The sequence below is a fragment of the Panthera tigris genome, chromosome B3 (assembly GCF_018350195.1).
Source record: "Panthera tigris isolate Pti1 chromosome B3, P.tigris_Pti1_mat1.1, whole genome shotgun sequence".
NCBI lineage: Eukaryota > Metazoa > Chordata > Mammalia > Carnivora > Felidae > Panthera > Panthera tigris.
In genome coordinates this window covers 145,078,376-145,088,615 of record NC_056665.1, presented here as the reverse complement: position 1 = coordinate 145,088,615, position 10,240 = coordinate 145,078,376, and the positions used below count along the sequence as shown (strand labels likewise).

The 10,240-nt window shown below is 64.3% G+C and overlaps 1 long non-coding RNA gene across 1 annotated transcript; it reads left to right on the top strand.

Moving 5' to 3' along the window:
• The first annotated feature begins 486 nt into the window (after nt 1–486).
• On the top strand, nt 487–4,849 carry LOC122239326. Its single transcript, XR_006218294.1, has 3 exons — nt 487–1,345; nt 3,276–3,605; nt 4,271–4,849. It is a non-coding gene; the product is annotated as an uncharacterized LOC122239326 (long non-coding RNA).
• The last annotated feature ends 5,391 nt before the right edge of the window (nt 4,850–10,240 follow it).

Here is a 10,240-nt window from a genome sequence, read left to right as displayed (position 1 = left end):
GCTGGCTCCTTCCCCGCCGACCCGGCTGGACCCGGTCTTCCCAGCGCCCACAGGTGGCGCGTGCGTGAGCCGTGGCCGTGGTCGCGCGTGTCACTCTTGGCTCCACCATCTCAGGACCCTGGACCTTGGGCAAACCCCTCCCCCCGCCCTTGCCATCAATAAACAGGGACTCGATCGGCACCCTCTCCATCCCGTTCTGGGAACACCCCGTGACCGAGCGCCGCGTAAGCCTCACGCACCGCGTAAGCCTCACGCACCGCGTAAGCCTCACGCACCGCGTAAGCCTCACGCACCGCGTAAGCCTCACGCACCGCGTAAGCCTCACGCAACGCCAGCTTCCTGTCCTTATTCCTCCCGCACGCTGGTGGCTGGGATAGGCTGGGCGTTCAAGCAAGAGTCTGAACAGACCATTTTTAGCAAACCGAGTTCACTTCTCTCCTCGCTGGGGAGCCCCCCGCGGGCGTTTCCGGAGTCCTCCCCCGACGCCCGACACGGCCTGTTCTCTGTCGTGTCTTGAGTGGCACGAAAGCTGATCGTGTGGTTCTCAGACGCAAGTCGCCCGTCACAGCCCCTTCCCCCCGCAGCCGCTCGAGCTGTCTTTGTGGTCGTTAGGGCTAATCAGCTCGGGCCACACGTTCTTCCCTCGAGGAGCCCGTTCCTCTGACAGCTGGGGGGAGGGGGGGGAGCCACAGCCGCCTGGGTCCCCCCCCACCCAAGCCCGGCCCGCAGGGACGTGCCTCCGTTGCCTGGGAGACGGAGGGGGACCCCGCCACAGGACGTGGGGCAGAAAGTCAGGGCCCGGGGTCGACATGGTGACGGTCGGTCGGGAGCAGCCCGGGCGGGGGTCGCCGTGGAGGTCCCTGGGTCTCGTGCTCCGCGCGCTCAGCGCCGGCTGCACGGGGGTCGGGTCCTCGCGGGCCCTGCCGGCAATGAGGCCCTCGCCAGCAAGGCTGCTTCTGGGCGTTGGTGGGGGCTTCGGGCCAGGCCCGAGTCCCGGGACCCAGGGAGGGGAGTCCACAGTCGATCACGGGCCAGGCGCTCGAATGCCGTTAGAAATCCAGTTCCCGTGGGCCCTAGACTTCTCGTGGGACCGCGTTCTTCAGACCAGACCCCGAGCCAAGGACGCACGGCAAACGATTTCTTAAGAAGCCAGTGCTCCCGGAGACGGGGAGGCCGGCCGTGGCCGGGGAGCACGGCCCAGCCCCGCCTGAGCCCGAGGGAGCCCCGGGGGTGAGCGGTACCGTCTCCGGGTTCACCTCCCAGGGCTCCCACGCCCCAGGGCCCCCAGGTTCAAGGACCGAACACCACTGGTGCCTCGTCCCCATCGGCCACGGAGGCGGTAAAGGTGGGGGAGGCTTGGTGGAGAGAGTGCGTCTAGGGTGGGCAGCACTGACTCTGAGCCCCGCCTGCGGACCCCACGGGCTGTGCCACCATCGCGTGTGAGCCCTGCACACCTGCAGCCTTGCTCCCAGCGCCCCGGCTCGGATTCCCTTCTGCTCTTTGCCTCCTGGCCGGTGCCCATGCATTTCACAAAGCACTGGGGTCGAGTGGCACCCTCGATTCACGAGTGCGTGTGGCAATGCTGGTTCCTGGTTCAGCTTGAACAGTGGTCGTAGGACCTTAGCTGACACAGAATCCCCGGCTCCTCCTTCTGTCCCTGAGGATGGCGGGGGCCTGGTTTCGCGCTCTCCCCGGGCTCAGCCCGCCGGTCCCGCCCTCTGCCTTGGGCGCCTGTGTCGTGGCTGAGGCCACACTGGCCGTGGCGTCCCGCGATTTCTTCCCCATTTTATTTTCTTTTCTGCCATTTTTCTTTAACCCCCCGAACTCTGTTCTTTTCGGTCTTGTTTTCCTCGCTCCGTCCGAGCCCACCCGCGTCCGGCTGTGTCTCAGAGCTGTCTCCCCACTCTGGCCCCACCCGGCCGGCGTCTTGGGGCCCTTCTTGTTCTTACACCTGTTTCTCGAGCCTGTTTTCCGCTGCTTCTTGTCTGATCGTTTCTTATTTAAGCCCGTGCTGGCTTCTGCGGTTCCTGATTTTAAGCAACAAGATGAAGAGTTGGTTTGCCCTCTTCAGGGACCCTCCCTGAGTGTCTGTGATGCACCCCCCCTTCTGTGTTTGCTTCCTTTTCAGGCAGTATTTTTTTTAAGTTTATTTATTTATTTTGAGAGAGAGAGAGCAGAGGAGGGGCAGAGAGAGAGAAGGAGAGAATCCCAATCCCAAGCAGGCTCCACACTGTCAGCACAGAGCCCAATGCGGGGCTTGAACTCACAAGAGGTCATGAGATCATGACCTGAGCTGAAACCAACAGTCAGATGCTTAACTGACTGAGCCCCCCGGGCGCCCCTCAGGCAGTATTTTTCATGGGTCCTTGTTTGTTTTTGTGTGAAGGGAGTCCTCCCTCAACTAGCCATGTGCAGAGTTGAGGGCAGTGGGTCTGGGACAAAGCACCCCTACCACGGGCGGGGGCTCCATCAGTGCCCGTGACCTGATGGCCCTGGCGGGTCTGCCTCGAGCCCCAGGGGGCCTGCGGCTGCCGTACTTCCTGTTTTCCAGGAAGATAGAACTCTCACCTCCAGGGAGGAAAAGGGAGACAACTTTGTTAGAAGTTCACTTCAACATGACCAGACCGGTTCTGTTGGGTGGGTTTTCGTGGCCTGCCTCCTTCTATTTGCCGGAACGAAAACAATAACCAGGAAAATACGAACCCTTCTCTCCGTCGTGCTTCCCATGACGTTTGCTGCAGACACGCATGGCCTGTTCTGGGGCTTCCATGGCAACTATCGTGGACTGAACATGAGTGCCACCCCCGATCCATATGTCGGAGGCCCAGCCCCCGGGGTGGGGGGAGCGGGAGGTGGTTAGGGTGAGGGGTCCAGTGTGTGGGACCCCACGGTGGGCTCAGCGTCCTTATAAGGAGCAGGCGGGACCAGAGCTCTGTCGGCCACGTGAGGACAGGGAGACGTGGCCACCGTGGACGAGCCAGGCAGTCCTCCCCAGGCAGCAGGTCGGCCGGCAGCTTCCTCTTGGACGCCCAGCCTCCAGATCTGTTAGAAATGAGTGCTGACGGGGCGCCCGGGTGGCTCAGTCGGTTGAGCGTCTGACTTCGGCTCAGGTCACCATCTGGCGGTTCGTGGGTTTGAGCCCCGCGTCGGGCTCTGTGTGGACAGCTCGGGGCCTGGGGCCTGCTTTGGATTCTGTCTCCTTCTCTCTCTGCCCCTCTCCCGCTCAGGCTCTGTCTCTCTCTCTCAAAAGTAAATAAACATTAAACAATTTTTAGGAAGGAATGTTGCTGCCGAGCCCCCGTCTGTGCTACTCTGGTGTAGCGGCCCGTCCTGGCCAGCGCTCGCGCTCAGCCCTTAGTCCGTTCAACACCGTCCTGGCGCACGGCCTGGGTGCGGTGGCCACAGAGCTCCGGGCTCCGGCCACACGGCACGGGTGGGACACGCCCGGTCCTGCCCGCCCGGAGTCCTCTGTCCTACCCTCAGCCTCCTCGCTTCCCAAGACGGAGACGTCCACACCACGGCCCCTACCAACAGCACCACATCCGTGTCCTGGGGCAAATACCGGCCGGGGCCACCTCCGCCAGGGCGCCAGCTCGCTCCCGCAGGTACGTCCCGCACTCACTACTCTTCAAGAACATTTCCGGAACCTCACCACTGCTCCCCACCCCTGCCTCGGCCCCAGGCCCAGCCGCCTCCCCCGGCCAAATCAGTAGTGCCCTCACTGGGCTCCAGCCCCCCTCCTGTTCAATCAACTCTGCCCTCGGCAGCCAGAGCGACCCTCACAGTGGAGTCCGACCCTCATGCCTCCGCACTCGGGTGTAGAATAAAATCCACATTCCTCAGAGCTTCACCGGAGCCTGCGGATCGGGCCCTGCCCGTGCCTCCAAAAGCACCACAAAGCATCCACCACGCACCGTGTCAGCCCCATGGGTCTTCTTGTGTTCAAACATGCCGAGCTCCTACCGCCCCAGGGCCTTTGCACTTGCTGTTTCCCCCGCCGGTGTCCTTCTCTAGACTTTTGCAAGCTGCCCTCCCTCTCTTCAGTCTTTGTTCAACTATCACATTCTAAGAGAGAGCTTCCCAGATCTGGAGTGGCTCCCACCACCCCCCCATTCCTGCCCTGCTCTTTTGTTCATCACGCTCAATGTCTGAAAGTCTATTCCATTCTCTTCTCTTCTCTTCCTTTCCTGTCCCTCTTTTTTCCCTTTCACATTACTCTTCCCCATCTGAGCGGAGCCTGTGCACCCCCCGCCTGCCTCCCCTCCACCAGGACGTCACCCCCGGCAAGCACAGCCTGTCTGCACTGGCAGCTGAATCCCGCCGGGCCAGGGAAGGTGCCCGGCACTAGCCGGAGATCTCTTGGCATTGGCGAATGAAAGGCATGTTCAGGAGGAACCATAGCTCATCTGGGCTTTGCTAAGAACGACGGAGCCCACGGCCCAGCAGAACGGCCCCAGAGGCACGGCTGACAGGAGCACCCACTGGAGACGAGGGACAGAAAAAGGGAGACTCGTTTAGACAGCGTGATACCCTGGACACTTCCGTGTGGTTCTCCGGACCTACTCACCGTTCTCCAACCTGCTCTGGACCCCCAGCGGCTGACCTGCATGGACCACACGAGCAACCCCCATGTCCTTGGCCGGTGTGAGGGGTGGCCCCACCCCAGCTGGACAACTGGACAACACTGAGGCAGTTTGGGCTTGAAAAATCACAGACCCCGGGGGCCCTAACATACTTCCTAAGCCGCTGATTCCGAACAGTTGGTTAGCAGGCAGTTTCCGGCTAATTTGCAAATACTTCAGATGTTAATCCCATTTTTTCCACTAGGAATAAGCGAGCTTTTAAATTAGCTTTGTCTTGTGGGGTGGTGACTTTTATTCATCATTTTAGCTTTCGCACCACTTCCCGGAGTCAGTGGGGGGAACCTGGATGTAGAATTTGCCAGAAGATTTCAGAGGCCAGTGTTTCCAGGGACCCTCCAGTACACCTGCTTGGCCTTATTTTCCAGGGATGATGCCCCTTCCTCACCCAGCCAGGCATGGGAGGACAAGAGCAGTGTTGGGGGGCAGGGGGGACCACTGGCGGGTCACAGGACTGGCCTCTGGCCCGGCCCCCGCATGGCTACGGAACATGTGACATGTGGGAATGGCCCACCGGTGACCGGACCTCACCTGTGACCTGGCCCACCTACCTTGCAAGGCTGGGAGATGCTAACTGGGGACCCGTATGGGGCCTGCTGCCTGTGGAACTCTCCTTCCCCTTTGCCATCAGGAGCATAGACAGCCGAGTCCCAGGTCCCCTCCCTGCAGGAGCAAGGGGTGTGAGGTGGGCGACACTTCAGCACCTGGGGGCCTAAGGGCAGACCCCAGAGCTAGAGGTCGTGGGAGGGGTCCAGAAGGCCAACCAAGAGGCCCCAGCAGGGCTGTGCAGAGGGCGGAGGTGGGGGGAGATCTGAGAGGAAGGCCACAGAGGGGTCACTGTGAAGAGGTCTCTGGAGACCCTCCACACACACCCAGGAAGGGAAGTCTGGGTTTGGGAAGAGCCCTGGGCCCCAGACGTGCCGTCAGCCCAGCGGCCCAGAGGCTGAGGTCACACTGTGTGCTCAGGCTCAGGGCCGCTGGGGGCTGGGATCAGGAGCCCTGTCCCCCACCCCTCATCTGTACATGGACCATCACCCCTAAGGCTTCCTGGGGACCACAGTGACACCAAAGCCATCACCACGCGTGGCTGGAGCCGAGCCCAGGCAGTAACTGGGGACAGAGGCGTGGCGAGGACGCACCTCCGGGCCCCGGAGCGGAGTTCCAGCTGGCGCGTTCCGTGGGTGCCCGAGAGGGCCAGCCGGAGGCCGGTCCTGACAGTGGGGTCTAGACGGGACGGCCTCTCCCAGAACGTCAGGTCTTCAGGCCCAGGCACCTCCGTGGCTGCTCTGGATGCCGGCGTGGGGCGCGGAGGGCGCCCCAGGCTCCACGGAGGTGGGTCCCGCGTGCCGGCCTTCCTACCGAGCGCCCCACCTCCAAGGTGGGGACCCAGCTGGGAGGGGCGAGGGTGCCCAGATGGGCGGGGCGGCCCCCGGGCTCTTCCCACAGCAGAACAATGTTTTTTTGAGAGACAGATGCTCCCAAGCCTCGGGCCCTGCAGGCCTGGGCGCCTGCCTCCTAACACTGCCCGGCAGGATGTGGGCTCCATTAACTCTGCGGCCGCGGTCACCCAGTGGGGTCAGCGAGGGCTGCAGAGTCAGGCTAGGCCAGCTGTGGGCTGTCACAGGTCCCACAGGTCAACCGAGGTGGCTGCGAGGTTGATGGGGGCGGGGCACCTAAGACCCCCAACCCCTCTCTGGAGCCACACCTCTCGGAGCCACGCCCCCTGGCCGCACCCTTCCCACACCAGCTCCTGCTGCCCACCCAGACTCGCCGCCCGGCTTCCGGTGTCCACGTCTCGCAGGCCAGGAGCCGGAGGGTCTGGTGAAGGCCACCTGGGCCGGGGGTCACCGCATCAGGGCAGAGGTGGGTCTTACTCAGAGATTCTGGCCCTGGCCCAGGCTGCGGCATCCCCAGAGACCCCCACGGCCCAGGCTCTACCCCCTAGAGGCCCCCACGGCCCGGGCTGCACCCCCAGACCACCTGGTCCTTATCGAGGCACACAGTCTCCCCCCTTGTCGCAGCCTCCTTGCACACCCAGCATCGAACCTAGCCTCTCCTCAGGAACCCCCCGACACCCCCAGGGACTTTGCACGGCTGCTCCCGCTGCCTAGAGACTTCTCTGGCTGCAGGCCTTGCTGGGGCCACTTGCTGCTGGAGGCCCTCCCGCCCCCCTCCCCGCTCAGGTTCGTCCACCACACCCCAGGCCCCCAGCCCTTCCCGTCAGAGCACGTCTGCAAGAAACTTTGCCCGCTTTCCCCTTTAGACTGTGACCACCTCCCCTTCTGCTGCGGCCCGGGGGGCCCAAAGGAACAGGGGGGGACCGTGGGGCACGGACCGCCCTTCCCCAACGGGACCCTGCTGCCAGGTGTGGGCAGGAGGGGAGGGGAGCCTGGGCCCGGCTGGGGCACCACGGCGGGCAGGGGAGGGGAGGAGCAGGTGGCTGAGAAGTCATCACAGGCACGGGGATAGATAGGACCCTGCGTGAGACCGGGGTCCGGGACCCTGGCACCTATTCCATTGTCCTGTTGAATTTGGCTACAGAACCCAAATCCAGAGGTAGAATTATGAAGAATTTCAAGCTGCCGTCTCCTGTCCGAGCGTGGGACCCCGCCGCGCGCCCGTGAGGGTGGCCCTGCTCAGGCATGTCGGTGAGCGGGCCACACGTGGTCCCCCTTCGGGCCCTCGCCTGGCCCTGGCTGTGGCCCAGCCGCCTGCCTCCCGACAGGCCCCCGGCTACTTTTCGGTCATCTCTGGTTGCTCTTAAACCTTCTGGATGGTTCCAGGAAGTCGCTCTGTGGGCGGACGGATGCCACAGACAGGCCTGTGCCAGCTGACGGGCCCGCACCCCGTTCCCTCGGCTCCTGTAACAACAGCAAAACGCGCAAGAACAGCCTGCCGTTGACAAAGAGGTTCTTGTAAGAACGGCCAGTGCGTCATGTGCGCTAAAGCCCTCAAGCTGTTCCTGCCGCAGTGAGCGTGCACGGTGGCGCCTTTCCCTGGGAGGGGGGCCAGCCAGAGGCTCCCGTGAAGGCAGGGGGCTCTACAGGGGGGCAAAGCCGCCCTGAGCGTTGCCGCGGTGCCGGCCCCGAAGGTGACCCCACGCAGCCCCCGTGCCGTGCCCTCCGCTGGGTCAGGCCTCCTGTGAGAGCTGGGCACGGCCTCATCAGGCAGGCGTCCTGGGCTCCTCTCCCGCTCACTCACTCGGACACAGCAGCCGCCTCTGGGGACCCAGACTCGTAGAGGGTTAGAAACACAGGCGCAGGATGTCCCGGAAGTTTCCAGAAACCACAGCCTTGACCCAACTGCAACGTGTTGAGTGCTCCTGGGTGCCAATGCGGTCCTCCTGCCCCCGGCGGCTGTGCCCCCGCCCCCTTTGGAGGAGGGGGTGGATGGGGGTCTGAAGGAGCCCAGGCCACAGGGCTGGCGAGGGGCAGCCGGGACGTGTGGAAGGGAGGGTCCCTTCAACCATCACCCCTCCCCCAGTGCAAGGCTGCAGCAGCGGAGTCAGGCTCTCCAAGTCCTGGAAACAGGACGCCCGAACCCCAGCTGGCCCACCTCAGAGGAGATCCCCAAGGGCTTCTGACCTCTGGCCTGAGCGTCCCTTTCAGGGCGAGGTGTCCGCTCACACAGAACTTTCCAGAAAAAGACCGCAAAGCCTGAGCGTCCCTTTCAGGGCGAGGTGTCCGCTCACACAGAACTTTCCAGAAAAAGACTGCAAAGCTCCGTGGTGGCCACGACCGTCCACACGAGCTCCTGAGGGCCACCAGACTCCCCTCTTCCCACACTCTCCTGGAGGCGGGCTCATGGCCCAGGGCCCACATAGGCTTCTGGAACGTGGCGCAGGGGCCCCGACAGACCCAGCCAGGGCCAAGGACACCAGGCCCCACCACAGCTCTGAGGACGCAGTGCCTGAGCGGCCCGGCATCGGGGGTGAGCCCTCCGATGGGGGTCTCGGGTAGACTGCTGCCCTCGGGCTGGGTGTCAGGCCCGGTATGAGATGCAGGGGGCAGTCTGCTGGCCTCTGCTCGCATGTGGCTGCTGGTGGCCTGTCTGCCTGTGTCCCATGGAGTGGAGCCGGCCAGGCGCCTACCCCGGCCCGGCCCGGCCCGGCCCGGGTGTGGGCGGCCTTGCAGGCAGGTGACCCCAGGTGAGCGCCAGCAGCCATGCCCAGCGGGGACTGCCTGGACGCGGCAAGCCCGCTTGTCGCTAATTTATCGCAAATTGTTTGGGAAAGCCGGTTTAATTAAAATCTAAATGAGCCTCCCAGGAGGGCCCGCTCCCCCGGCCCCAGCCGGCATTAATGAGGAGAGACGGGCGTTTCTGGACTGGCGTGGCTTTCATGTTTTTGTCATCCGAAGCCCCCGAGATAATACAATTTATTCATGGAATTCACACGCCAGTGGTGTGAATAAATGGCGGGCTGGGGCACACAGAGAATGTCGTGCAGTCCCAAAGCAGAACCGAGCAGTGATCCGGGGACGGCTCTTCCCGTCGTAAATTGGGGCGCCGGGGAGGCGCTGAGGGGGAGGCAGGGGCCCCCCGGGCGGCGGGTCGGGGCGCGGCCGCTTTCTGGAGGTGCCCAATAACACCCTGGGAAAGCATTCTTCGGGCTTGTCTCGGGAGGACACCGACGGACCGAGAAGCAAGGTGTCCTTCAGCGGCCCAGGCCACGCCAGGGCCAGAAATAGCCCACGGGCAGGCGCCCTCCCAGGCCAGGCGGGGGGCCTCGCCGTGTGCCCCCCTCCTCTGGAGCCTCGGTTTCCCCATCTGCCGTGGGAGGCGCCTGGACCAGCGATCCTGCAGGGCCCGTCTCCCTCCGAGCGTCTGTGTTCTGTGAAGCAGACTGGCAAGTACCCAGCACTGTAGGGCGGGACGTGCTGGCTTGGGGTCCCACCAGACCCACCGGTTCTTCCTCCACCCGGTGTCCACCCAGAGCTGACGTGACCCAGGGAGCGGCTGTGGGGGGCTCTGAAGGCGTACACCCCCACGTGCCAGCCATTCGCGCATAGCGGGGGACAGGCAGGTGGCACGGCCTCCAGGGCGGAGGTCAAGGAGGCCTGCTCCAGAGACAGACAGCTGGGCACAGGTCCCCAGCCCTCGTCCGCGTCTCGGCCGTCAGCCTCAGCTGTCGGCTGGGGAGAGTCACGTGGCCCCCGTTCCGGCGACCCTGACGCGCTCCCGTGCAGACAGCGAGTCCGGGACGGGCCCCATAGCGGCCCCTTCCTCGTTGCCGGTGCCTGTCCCTTCCCCGGGCAGCGCCCGGTCTCACGGGCCTCGCCTCGCCCACCGCCACTGCGAGCGGGTGGATGGGCGGACGGGTGCACGTGACACCCGGCAGGCTGGGGGGGTCTCAGCACACCCGAGGAGCTCGGCCACCCTGTTTTGTCCTGGGGCCCCGTGGGTTTAAAAGCTGCAGCTGCCGAAGGGAAGAAACCAGCCTTGTCTTAAGATCCCGTCGCCAGCTCCAGGCTCCCGTGGGCTCCTCAGACGGCGCTGGAACAAGACGTCGTCTCCAAGCGTGGCGGGGCGTGGCACCTCCGTCACCGCCTGGGGGGGCAGCCGGACCACGCGGCCCGCCCCAGCCCGCTCCCCTCCGCGGG